The sequence below is a fragment of the Bactrocera latifrons genome, unplaced genomic scaffold (assembly GCF_001853355.1).
Source record: "Bactrocera latifrons isolate USDA-ARS-PBARC rearing strain unplaced genomic scaffold, ASM185335v1 scaffold_453, whole genome shotgun sequence".
Lineage (NCBI taxonomy): Eukaryota > Metazoa > Arthropoda > Insecta > Diptera > Tephritidae > Bactrocera > Bactrocera latifrons.
Genome location: NW_017537105.1, coordinates 140,738 through 153,954, shown reverse-complemented (window position 1 = coordinate 153,954; position 13,217 = coordinate 140,738).

The window sequence follows — 13,217 nt, the reverse complement described above, 5'->3', positions numbered from 1 at the left end:
CAATGTCTGTTTGGAGAACAAGGGAAAATCACACGTTTTAGGCGTTAAATTCGGTCACAATCGTACTCTTTTTAAAAAAAATTCAGTTTTCTCGGGACGAGCAAGAAAGCGTTTCACACTAAAAATATCCACAAAATCATTCGAACATCTCCTTAACACTTGTCTGACTATTTTCAAGCACCATATCCTTCACTTCTTTTTATATTTTCATCAGTTGAAGAGGTTGTCCAGAAAAAGATTTTATCCATTGTAAAAACCGCAACGCACTACTTAGTTGTACCGCCTTAAGCAGCGGCTGCAAGCAAAGTGTTTGACATTCGGGTTCATTATAGGCGTGGTAATTAAGAACAGTCCAAACAACTTAGCAATACAGTGTTTTGAAATATTATTTACCCGGATAATTTACTTACAATTCCAGGGTGGTTTTTTATCTCAATTTGTATTTAAATGTTATATTAATACAGTATTAAGCATATTTATGATAAATTACTCACGTCTAATTTAGAGCACTCCTAATGAACAAATCCAACACTCAGCACAAAAACATACAGATAAGTAAATACATACATTTGCAAAACGTTAAGTTTATGTCATGTAGTAACGGTAGTTAGCGCTTGTTTTAATGCCCTCTTAAATCTAATGTGACCGTAAATATTTTTGTATGCCAGTATTTACGTAAAGTCAGCTCTCATACATAAGTGTTGACGCCTGTTCACACACACATACATATGTAGATTGAATGAGGATTAAAGTTATTTTATGGTGTTTTTCATAGCCAAGCTTAACACTTTTTCGGTGGCTTTATGCTGCTTTATTATGCTTTCACTTTTTGGTGTATGGAAATTTTGGCAGTTTTGCTAGTCACAGATACATATGTATATATTTTCTGTCCGAAATATTATTGCACTAGACATGTGGGATTTTTCGGCTATTAATTTTCATTAAAGTGGAATTAGTAATCGCCAAAAAATACATTGAAGAATTACCAGTTGAAATCATAAAATAAAACTTTTTATTTGTATAGCTCAATAGATGGACAAATATGTATATTTAATATATTTATATAGAGTATTTATAGGATATAGATGTATGTAAGTATCTAAGCTTAATTGTTTTAGATTAATTATTTTCATTGAAATTTCATTTATTTGTGTTAAACATTTATTCCGGTTGACAGGAACGGCAAATATACTTTGATTTGTGTCCTAGTTGAGCAAGTAAAACCGGTTAGTTCAGCACCGAGATGTCAAATATTTATTTGCTTTTATTTATGCTTTAAAAGCTTATTACAATTGGTTTTCTATTTTTGACAATTTAATAACATATCTCATTGAATGACCGATATTTTCGGAAAAAGTTAGCGATAGGCTGTGTCACTGCTTATCTATTTTATTAAACCTTTTCTCAGCTTCCTTCATTTGCTCCTTTCCTATTCATTAACATTTTATCTTATAACTTACTAAAAGTAACAATTCAGGCTTATTTTCGTCCTAAATTCGGCAAGTTTGGTTGTTTACATACCCATTGAGCCAGAAATGGAACTCATCCCTGAACAAAATTTTCCTCAAATAAGTCGGATCTTCTTGGAACTTTTCAAGGGCCCATAGAGAGTAGCGATATCCTTGGGCAAGTCGAGCGGCTTCAATTCTTGCAAAAACTGTATTTTATACTCTTGTAGATCTCGACGTAAAATACAGGTACCTGTACGCCAAGTCGTTCCATACACACTACTGTGATCAAAGTGAAAGGTACAATACGCTTATGCCAACGAAGTTTCCAGACATCTTAGCACTTGGAAAAATCCTCCGTCGTGATGACCATCAGAGCCTTCTTCGATTCAGGTTTTGTATCGGTGTCCTCGGAGTGGTCATGAGAGTTTGCTGAATATCCCCAAGTTACAAGAAGGTAAATCAGGCAAATGCCGTGGTTGTGGCCCGATATTTGTTGATCACGTATAACCATTATCGCGCTTCTTTGTTCAATAAATTCAGACATAGTAAAAGTCGAAGAATTCACTTTTTGAGCCTCACAAAACGACTCGTATCCCAAATTTTAATGTATATTTTGACGTGAAATTTAGCATAGAAGTCACTAACAGTACTACCAACTTACAGAAAGAAAACATTTACCGATTCAAAAATACGCGAAGTATAAATTAAAAATTCAGCTGATCACAGTAGTATGTCAATCCGCGTTGCTCCGAACGGCGCGAATCGACTCTCCATAGTTTTCGTGTACACTCTTAACTACGGCTGCTATATTTTCTTATCTTATTCTTATTATATTATCCAATAATGAATGCTGGGTCTCAAGATGGGTGATGGTGTTGCGAATAGTACCTTCAGTAGGTCGATTATGTCGACTATAAGTTGAGCGAAGCGATACACATATTTCACAGTACGTGTATTTTCCAGTTGAACTCTGTCTAAACCTTATTCAGGCGTAAGTCTTTCCACAATGAAATGGCAAACTATTCTGAATAAAAAATAACACGACAGCTTGACACGACTTATCTATCCGTGATATGTCAAAAAAAAAAACACTATTGAAAAACTACGCCTACATGGATCACCCATTATACGACAGATCATGGGCGCGGCTCAAACGCCGGACAAGACGGTAAATTTTTAATTTCATTTAATAAATTAATATTGCTTACTGTATTTGTGTGTTAAGCTGACATGGGGGAACACTTATTTTCAATGTTAATCTCTTGGAAAATTTCCCATGAATAGTTAAACAACAAACGCACAGTGAGAAGGTAAAAACTGTTTATTAAAATCCCCATTGAAGCCATAACAGTTATTGAAGGGACACTGTTTTACAAACTCTTGCTAAACATTAAAATTAAAACATCGCTAGTGTTAAATCAAATAGAAAGTGGCTTGAAGAACTTTGTGCTGAAAACTGTCTTTAGCACAAAGTAGCTTTCCTTCCGACTTTTATATTAACTTAATAAATTAGTTACGGTTATTGTTTTGCGTCATCTTACACATAATGAAATTGACATATCAGTTGGCGGAAATCACATTTATCTCCAACCGCAATGTAATCACTTTTCAGAATGATAAAGTATGTTTGAATACTGCGACGCAGTAAGAGTCAATCAGACAAATTCGCACCATTAACCTAAAATTAAAATCTATTCGTTTCCTGTCGCGACAGACTGTTTCCCGCTGACAACAAAACGGTAATTGTTTCTTCTTCAGTGACGCCATCTTGACGCTTCCAATCACTTCTTATTTGATGCTCATTCTGTAATGTATAGTATATCTACACATGTACATACACATATTCATTGGTGGCGTGCAGCGACCTTTTGAGAATAAAGCTACTTTAGACTTTTGGTTTTCTTGCCCATTTTTATTTTATCATTCCTTCTTAGTGTGGTGATAGCCATTGCACGGACAATGGAGGTAGCCCGACAGACACGCACTGATCAACTGAACATTGCAGGCTGGCAGTCGTTAGGCCATTTAAGTTTTTATCAAAAGGAGGAGATTTTATAATTTTATTAAGACTGTGTGGTGTCCACTAGGATTCAACAACATGGATTGCAATTGAACTTTTTTATTACTAGATATATTATATGAATATAATTATTAAACACTTCAGTATACATTTAAAACAACAATATAAGTATGTAGATCTTTGGGAATTGTGTCAACTCAGAGATATAACACATTATTTCAAGATTGAAAGAGAAATTTAATTTCTATTTTCTCGTTGGCTAACCAGTCCGTCGATTTCAGACACATAACAGCTAACACATTATCAAAAAGTGTATACCATTGGCAGAGGTGCGGTGTTGCAAATAAGAAAAACATGTTCAGGGTTTAATTAACTGAAGTACAAATTTTAACAAATGCCTGAAATGGAGAAGGATACATGAACTCGTATATAGATAACGAAAAATAATAATTATCAATTAAGGTAATTTTTTGTGGCAATCAAACATAATTTTGATTATGAGGAGAACATTTCTCAATTAGTTAAAACAAATACATTTTGTGTGTACGTGATCTGCAGTGTACTCATAAAAAAAAAATTTTTGAGCTAATTAATCATCGCTACATTATTGATTTATTATTGCGTAGGTTTATATCAATTTGAGAGCTAATATTTACACAATTCCGTCTCCGGGCAATGTTATTCGGAGCGGGTTTGAATTATGTTGTTATTACCCAATTTCGCAAACATACTAGCACACCAATTATATACATATCTATTTTAGATAAGAATTGCGAACTCAAACTTTCTAATGCCCTAATATTCAGCAATAATGAAGCAGCTAATATAGAAGTAATTTGGAGTTTGATGTATTGCTTAGCTCCTTTATAATTGATTTAGAAACACTTACATAAATATTCGTAATAATCACTATTTACATTTCTATAGCCCATCCTTCGCACACTTTGTCGCAGGATATTTATACACCAAAAAAAATGTGAACTTAGAAAAATAAAAGCTAGTTGGCTGATATAGACTTTGTTTTGTATTGAGTGGAAACTTCTCTTTTTTCAAAACCAAAAAATTTTTTCTCCTTAAACAGCTTTGGATGGAGTCATGTGTAGAAGTTCACGCAAGTGAGGAAAGTTTTCTGATCGCCATTCACTTGGGAGTGGCCAGAAACGATTTTTTTTACATATGGTTCAAGCAGCTCACGACTTCTGGTCTTTGACCAAGTTTACTCTGGGTAGCCTAAGAACATCCCTTTGAAGGCGAGCTAAAGTGAGAAAGCGAAACATCCCCTACAATGAGTTGTGCGCTGGGTTTGGGGCCCACCACTTAAAAAAACTCACCCAATGAAAAATAACAACCAGCCTCGGATGAGAGACCCCCATTTTGATGACGACCGCGGTAAAACCCTCTAATAAGTTTAATGAACATATCTTTTAATCCAGCTACAATAGCCACATTTGCCTATCACAAATATTATAAAAACTGCTACAGATAGTGTGAAAATTTATAAAATCGAATGGTAGCTCCGCTCACTACCCATATAATGGTAATGTTAAAAACTATTAAACCGCGCGATAAATCAATAACTAAATGCCAAAGACATTAAATTTTATCCCCGAGATGGTATGAGAGAGCTTTTTGGGAGCCGGTGTAAAAATTGAATAAAAAACGTGGCACTGCCCACTTTTTAGTGACATCACCAGAGCGACCGTTTTCGACTAAATTTCATTCCATTCGATTCTTTCACTTTCCAGTATACAAATCAAGACGTAATTGATACAACATGCTTAGGCTTTCCACTAATAATCCCTTTATGACCAAAAATTGTTCAAATCCGAACAAACTGTTCAAGCCACTCGATATTGAATATGGGGACCTAACATAAAGATTTTCGAACTTCTGGGTGACTTCTTACTGGATATATTAGAAAATATTTCAGTCATCTCAATGAATATTATAGAGCATGGTTTACTCATAACGGTATATCTTTGTGCCTAAAATAGATACAATGGGCAAAACTCGGCCGAGACCCCATATAACTATTACCATGATTTTCAAACATCCGGATGACTTTGCTCCATATAAAATCCAGGGAACATATTTTAGTATGTGTTACTTTAAATGTTATAATATATTTGGCTCACTCCATAAGGAGCTACAACATATTTTTCTATATATACTTACCATGAATAGCTTCAAAAAGCAGCTTTGGAAAATACTAAGTAGTTGTAGTACACAATTACATAACACGGTTTAATTGAGTCGGAAGTCGGCAACCGTCTTCAATTGAGATTTGGATTTTATTGCCAGCGCAAGAGAATAACTTCCACCCCTGCTAATTACTTAGCTTCTATCACGAAATGTCAATTAATTAACAAACACCATCCCTCGCTTACAGCGGCGAAGTAACATAACTTGCTTCCCTTGTTTGGCCGCGCAAGCATCGGCGTAGGAAAACAGAGGCTGTAATGTTATAAAATCCAAAATTAGTAGAGAGGGAAAAGCCATTTATCGTTGACAAACAGAGTTGGGAATCGCAAGATTCCTCGATTAATGTTTGGACTCTGTTCAAATCAGTAATATTGATACTGCTTTTATAAATGGGCGGAACAAATTGAACATATTCGAGCTAACAAAACGGTTTTACTGAAATATCATGAATAATGAAGTAAAGAAAATCTGGATTCAATTAAAATGCCAAAATTAAATTTGTCACAAAGAATCACTGGGCTAAGAGAACTTTAGTCAAATTCCGTAACTAAAAGTATTTATCCATTTCCTATCCAGATTTCTACTGTAGCAAGATGTTGCGTCCATGATGTTTTTTTTTTAATTCTCGAAGTATCGATTTACCTATTTTTACTGTCATCCCAGTTTCCAAACTTCTTGTTTACCCTATTTATGCTTTTATTATAGCACTTCTCTCTTTTTTGCTTAACAGCATTGAGTGGGAGGGATTCATTAACATATCTTAGTTTTTACTCAAGTTATCGTAGAGACAAATGGACTTTACGTAACTTACGTATTTTTGGAAGTCGGCCAAATAAAATTTTGTTACTCGTTCAAAGTAGCCATCATTCCTGCTACATAATCATATCACTTAGAACTCATCGAAATACATACTTAGTTATACATATGTATATGTATAAATAAAGCGGGGTAACGAAATAAGTTGAATTCCAAATAACTGTCTGTTCATTTGAGCGGGCAAAAATTTAGATATCTTTGCAAAACTTAACCCATATCTATGTATGTGTTTTGGTACCTAAGCTGGGTTAGCATTGGGAGCAGACTATTGCAACGCTTACCAAATCCCGTTCATCAAAAACTTATAAAGTTCAAAACTAACCCAAACCAAACTGTAATTTTTGATTATGTGAACGACTGAAGAACACCAACAACCTTATCAGTGTGGCTTTAGACCTGGAAAATTTACGATCGACTAGATTTCACCATGCGTCAAATCTTGGAAAAGACCAGTGAAAGTGACGCCTTCGACAATGCGAAAAGAAACTGTCTCTATGCCGCTATTTCTGAATTGTGTAAGCTGACGTTGAGCAACACAAAAACCGCCGACAGGAGCGGGAAGAACCTCTTAGAACCGTTCGATATCAAACGAGGTTTCAGACAAATGGGCTCCCTATCGTGCTTCAATCTTTTGTTGGAGAGAATAATACGAGCTACAGAACTAAATAGCAAAGGTACAATATTCTATAAGAGTGTGGTGGCGTATGCCGATCTTATTGATATCATTGGCCTCAACAACCGTGCCGTTAATTCTGCCTTCTTCAGACTGGATAAGGAAGCGAAGCGTATGGGTCTTGTTGTGAACGGGGACAAGACGAAATATCTCCGCATACCAAACAAAGTTGTAATTGTCGTTAGGTGTTACTTTGAACTGTCAACAGCCACGTGTTAGGCAAGTTGCGAATGCGATGGCTTCGCACTTTGAAGTCGTAGATAATTTCGTCTATCTCGTTACCAGCATCAATACCAACAACAATATCAGGTGCTACCTTAGTCTGAGTAGGCAAACAAAGCTTTAACTCGAAAAGTTCCACATCATTCCCGTCTTGCTATATATAAGACGGCCTTTAAAGTGTGAAATACGAATTTTCACGAGATATACGGTGACATTGACATAGTTCAACAAATCAAGAGTCAGCGGCTACGCTGGCTAGGCAATGTTGTTCGGATGAAAGAGAACACTTCAACTTTGAAGGTTTGTGATTCAGTACCGGCCAGTGGAAACAGAGGAAGAGGAATACCTCTACCCCGTTTGAGAGCTCAGGTCGAGAAAGACCTGGCTGCACTTGGTATCTTCAATTGGCGCTAAAAGAAGAATTGACTAGCGCGCTGTTGTAAACTCGGCTATAATCGTGTAAGCGTTGCTTACGCCAATTAAGAAAACGAAGATTATGAATACACATACATATATATTTATTTGGTTTAAAACTTCATTCAAAGTCGATAAAGTGGGTGTCGCCGACCTCTGAAAGTTTAATGTACATATCTTACAAACCACAAAAGTTTTTTCAACCAACTTGCTATGAATAAATATTTTTAGTACCGTACATATTCAAACACCGTGAAAATAGGCGAAATCAGATGATTACCTCGCCCACTCTCTATATAACAGTTATGTTGAAAATTAGTAAAATTTCGATAACTCAATAAATAAAGGCAATGAAGACATTAAATTTTACACCCAAGATAGTACAGAAAGGGTTCATGGAAGCAGGTGTATTATTTGAGAAGGCATCATTCACCTTTGGGAGAAATCCTATATCCATAAATTTATATACATAAAACTTTTTCAAAAAGTGTATTGAGGGTACGTAATGTCACGTCCAAAAATATTTGAAACCGGATCCCTATACACCGAATATATAAAACTCATGCCGATTACTCATTTTTTATTAACACGTGACAACACCTGAAATTATGTTCCGGTTTTGATCCTTGCAAATTGCGAGAGTATAAAATGCGAAGTTAAGACTTTACTTCAAATTTTTCAATTTTTATTAAATTCGCTTCTTGGAAATTAAAAATGAAGAAGCAATTAGAAAAAACACTTCTCTATCTTCAGGTAAAAGTTGAGCCAGTTTTATTCATACACTTCGAATTGCCACACTCAATTAGGTATGTGTGTAGGAGTGTATACTACATTCAGGTAGAATTAAGCAGCGACGATTTCAATCCGATTATTGGAGCGTGACTATTGGATGCTGACATATTTCGACAAATGTGAATGTCAACGCATAAGCAACGCAATTTGGCCTCCCATATTTTTCACTGATATTTGCAATGGAGCGCTAATTAGCACTCAGTTTGAGATAGCACACCACTCACAGAGGATACGCATTGAATTGAAGCGATGGCAGCTTTGACAATATAACTCGAGCAGTGGTATCCACGTGCGATTAGTGAAGCATACTCGCAACGGAATGATTGCTATTAAATTCTAACTGAACTTATGTGAGTGAGATAACCATGGCCTTGTAAAATATGCCTTTACACGTACAGCTACATTTTTTTAGGCAGTTTGCTAACATGGGGTTCAAATGCCGAAATTATCGGAATGACGAGACGAATTGATATCTAAATATCTGAGTAACACTTCAAATAGGCATGTTCCAGAAACCGAATGAAATTGACGGGACTTCGTTTTTACAAACCGAATGATTTCAATTAAGCATAGGAATGTGAAGATATTATTACGTACCAAATATGGTCGATATCACTCGGTCAGGTCTTGAGATATGGATTTTTACCGGAATATGGGCGGCGCCTACCCTTTAATTTTGACTCTGGCTGCTATAAAATCTATTGTATTTCCCTATGTGTAAAATTTAGTTATTGATTTATCGTATGGGGAGTGAGCAGGATATTCATCTGATTTCATCAATTCTAACAGTCGGTTGGGGTGCTTAAGGGTATTTCACTGTATCAATAAAATATACGTATGTATTTGTATACTAGAAGATGCGGTCGTACGTTGCTGTGGCAATGCTGAGCAGAGTGCTGGAGAAAGGTGGGTAAATCGGGGCTCGGAATTTTCAGGGGATTCCAGTGATTTGCAGCGATTGTTTGCAAGTTCTTTTCTCTAACAATTGACTTCAATTGTACTTACATCTTTTGAAGAAATAAAGATGAAAACGTTATTATTTACGAATTATCTACGAATAATTGCCGGTAAAAGAATCCAAGGAATTGTATTTGAGGTTAAATTTTGTATATTATTAATATTATCAATGGAAAAAAATAATTAAAACTAATAATAATTAATTTTCCATTTGGCATTTTATTGAAAAATGTATTTTATTTTTATTTATTTGAAATATATTTATTTTATTTATAAATTGTTTTACTTTTAATATAACTGAGATAATAAACTATCATATCTTTTAAATTGCAAAAAATTGTGTACAGTGTGCTAAATTTTACAAAATTCAGTCTAGTGGTTAAGAAGATAGCACCGTACAAAACGTGACATGTAATTTTTTATATAAACATTGGATTGGATAAACATATGTGCAAATATGTGTACATATGTATCTGTTTTGTGCACAAAGCTTGACTCGCTTGACCACAATTTGCTGTGGTTTTGCTTATTTTACATCTCTCACCGAATAATTAATTTTCTACTCCACTGAGAAATCAATACATCAATTTACTTCTAACGCCAAAATGATTAAACTGCAACGCCATCCGACTATCACACAGTTATTGATTGCCGTAACGGGTGCATGGCCGAAACAGATAATTTTTCGATACGAAAAGCAAACAATGGCACGCAGCCCACGCAGCTCCATTGACTACAAATTGCCGTTAAACCCATATTCGCGTTTGCACAGTTATTCTGAATACGAAAAAAGAAATTGGTAGATGAAAAGTATAAACAACAAGTTTTAATCAATGAATGCTAAAAAACTCCTTTTAGTGCAAAACTGTCTAATGTTTCAACACATTACTCTTAGAGAAGTGGAAATCATGACATGAGGAAAATAGGATGTTTTGAAAATATTTCTATGCGGTACAAGAGGCCAGCATTGACCCATTTTAATCAATTTTTAACATCTTCATAAACATTGTCGGGAAAAACTTACTTCTGGGTTTAACTAAGATATCTAAAAACATTATTGTGCACCAAATTTTGCGAAAAAAAGAGTATAATCATGGAATATACTCTTTTACAACAGCCAAAGATTCACACAAACAAATCTAGATTTGAGATATTTTAATATTTCTCTAAGTTCACTATGTATACAATAGTATGTATGTATATTGCTTCAAAAATTATTTAATGCACTGGTTGAAATGAGCTATGACCCACTCTACATAAATGAACAGACGAATATCAAACCGACTTTCTGGTGTTAATGAGCATATCTCACATATCACTACAGCTTTTCAATGTTTTTAAAGATGGATAAGGCAACCTTTTTCCATTTTTCGAAAATGTCGGTACTCTAGGAAAAACGTAAACTCCATGACATAGATAATGAAGCTGCTTTGAGCACTAGTAAATCTGTGAAAAAAATCCTATATAGAAAATTCCGCATTGTGTAACCAATAATCGAGAAATGTATATTTCAGTAGTAATTCATTGTGCGATGAAGCTATCCACTGGACCAAGTAACGGCTGCAGTATCGCTTGGTCTATTACTGCCAACCATATCGCAAAGACACGAAGTTTAAACCACGAAACCACGACATTGGAATTTCGGTGCTACATTCCGAAAGTGTACATAAATACGTAATGCCCGCCCGATAAAAACCGTTGTCGCCGTTTTAAAAATTTCTTCTTTATTTATTAGCACTTTTTTTCATATTTTGAATGTTTATCTATTCCAGAATATTGTCTGTAAGTTTCAAAGTAATCCAGTAAATTGTTTCGGAGTAATGAGCGTATTTGCAAAAGTGTATCCCATCGTTTGAAAGTAAGTGGAAACGTAACCCGGAGTAGCAGCTGCGCTTTAAATGCGTTTTTCTCGAAATGATGTATTCAAAGTTGGTGAGTAATATTCCTCCGAAACGGCTTGACCGATTGACTTGAAATTTTCACATTGATCGAAGGAATAAATGATAACAATTTCGATTTTTAAGTATAAATTTTCGTCCCAAAAATAATTTTTTTGTTGGGAAGTCGCCATTTTGTATAAAATAAAAATTTTGACTATTTCTTTGATAATTATCTGTATTTATCTAACTTAAAAGTAATTCTTTCGGTTTTTTATTTCAGATAATTTGTATCAGAGATATGTTCGTCACCGCCGAACAGCTTTTTGTGGAGGACTTTCAAGAGATATTCTACAGAAATGGCGGAATCCAATATTTTCATTAATAAAATATTAATTCTTAGAATACGTTAAATTCGTTAAATGTTCATATCTTATATGTACATACATATACTATATGTATATTCAATAAAAAGCCTCTCCAGAAAAAATTAACAAAAAAACAAGTTTTTTCGAACTTACAAGTCGATAATAACCTCTTAAATTGATTTAAAAAAACCAGATCCTATTGCGCGTTACGTCGCATTCCTTCGATTTCAATATCATTTGCGGCAATAATCACAGCTCGTATATTAGGAAGAAGTCTACTTACAAGCAAGCAAGTTGCGGTTATTCAGCGTCGTTCCGGCTGCGTGTTTCATGCTGTCGCTGTTGACTGAGAAATACTCAATGATTTTGTCTTGAATAAATTTGTGTTTTACTTGTTGCTGCAGTGTCTGCGATGTGGAGAAGCTCCATCACCTTGTTCAGTTGTACACTACGCTGGTAATTGAAATAGCGCTATGCCCAAAGTGCAGGGAATAAAAATACGATTCAATGTTATCTTCAGTCATTTTTGGCGATGTTAATTGATGAGTTTAACTGGGATTATTCAAATTATTACGTATTTACCTGAAGGGTTACCAGATGTGGGAGCATGAGAAGATGACGATGCGTTATGTTTGGCGTTCAATAGTCCAATATAGAAGAGATTTATTGCTAATTCGGTGTAACAAGTCTAACCGAAAATCTACTCCCGCAATTGTGAAGAGGCAAAGCCTGGGAAGTACTTTCAAGTCATGGCGAAAAAAAATTAGTTTGTAGAAGAATTTAACATTCATTATCCGACGAAACCTAATGGATTACTATCATATTTGGGTCTGGGCTATACAATACCGGCACACAATTTTAGGAGCAAAATGGGTATGGGTATGGGATTTTGAGAAATTTGCATTTAAAGTTGAAGAATTCAACAAAGTACTTGTGTACTTCTATTTTCAATTTAGAATAAATCAATTATATTTTTAACTTTTACATCCACTAAAATTTTACTAATATTCCACACATTAATTTCACATTTTCATTAAAATAAATTTAACTCAATATTTTTATTCAATTCTCTTGAAAAGAAAGAAAACAATAAAGATCCCATTCCATACCATTTTGAAAACGAAAAAAAAAAACACAATAAAACAGATTAGACACTAATAACTGCACTCATAATTGATGGACAATTATTTCGAACCTCTTGCCGCCCATACAAAAAGCAATCCTTCAGTCCGAATTCTGACATTCCTACGAGTATACATATTACAGTGGGAAAATGGGTGAAATCGGACTGCAGCCACTTCTTATATTACAAAATTTTAAATTTCATTTGATTGCTTCACTTTCCAGTATTCAAATTAAGCACTAATGAACGCATCGTGTAGAACTTTGCTTTAGTAGACATTATCCCGCATTTGGTGATGATGG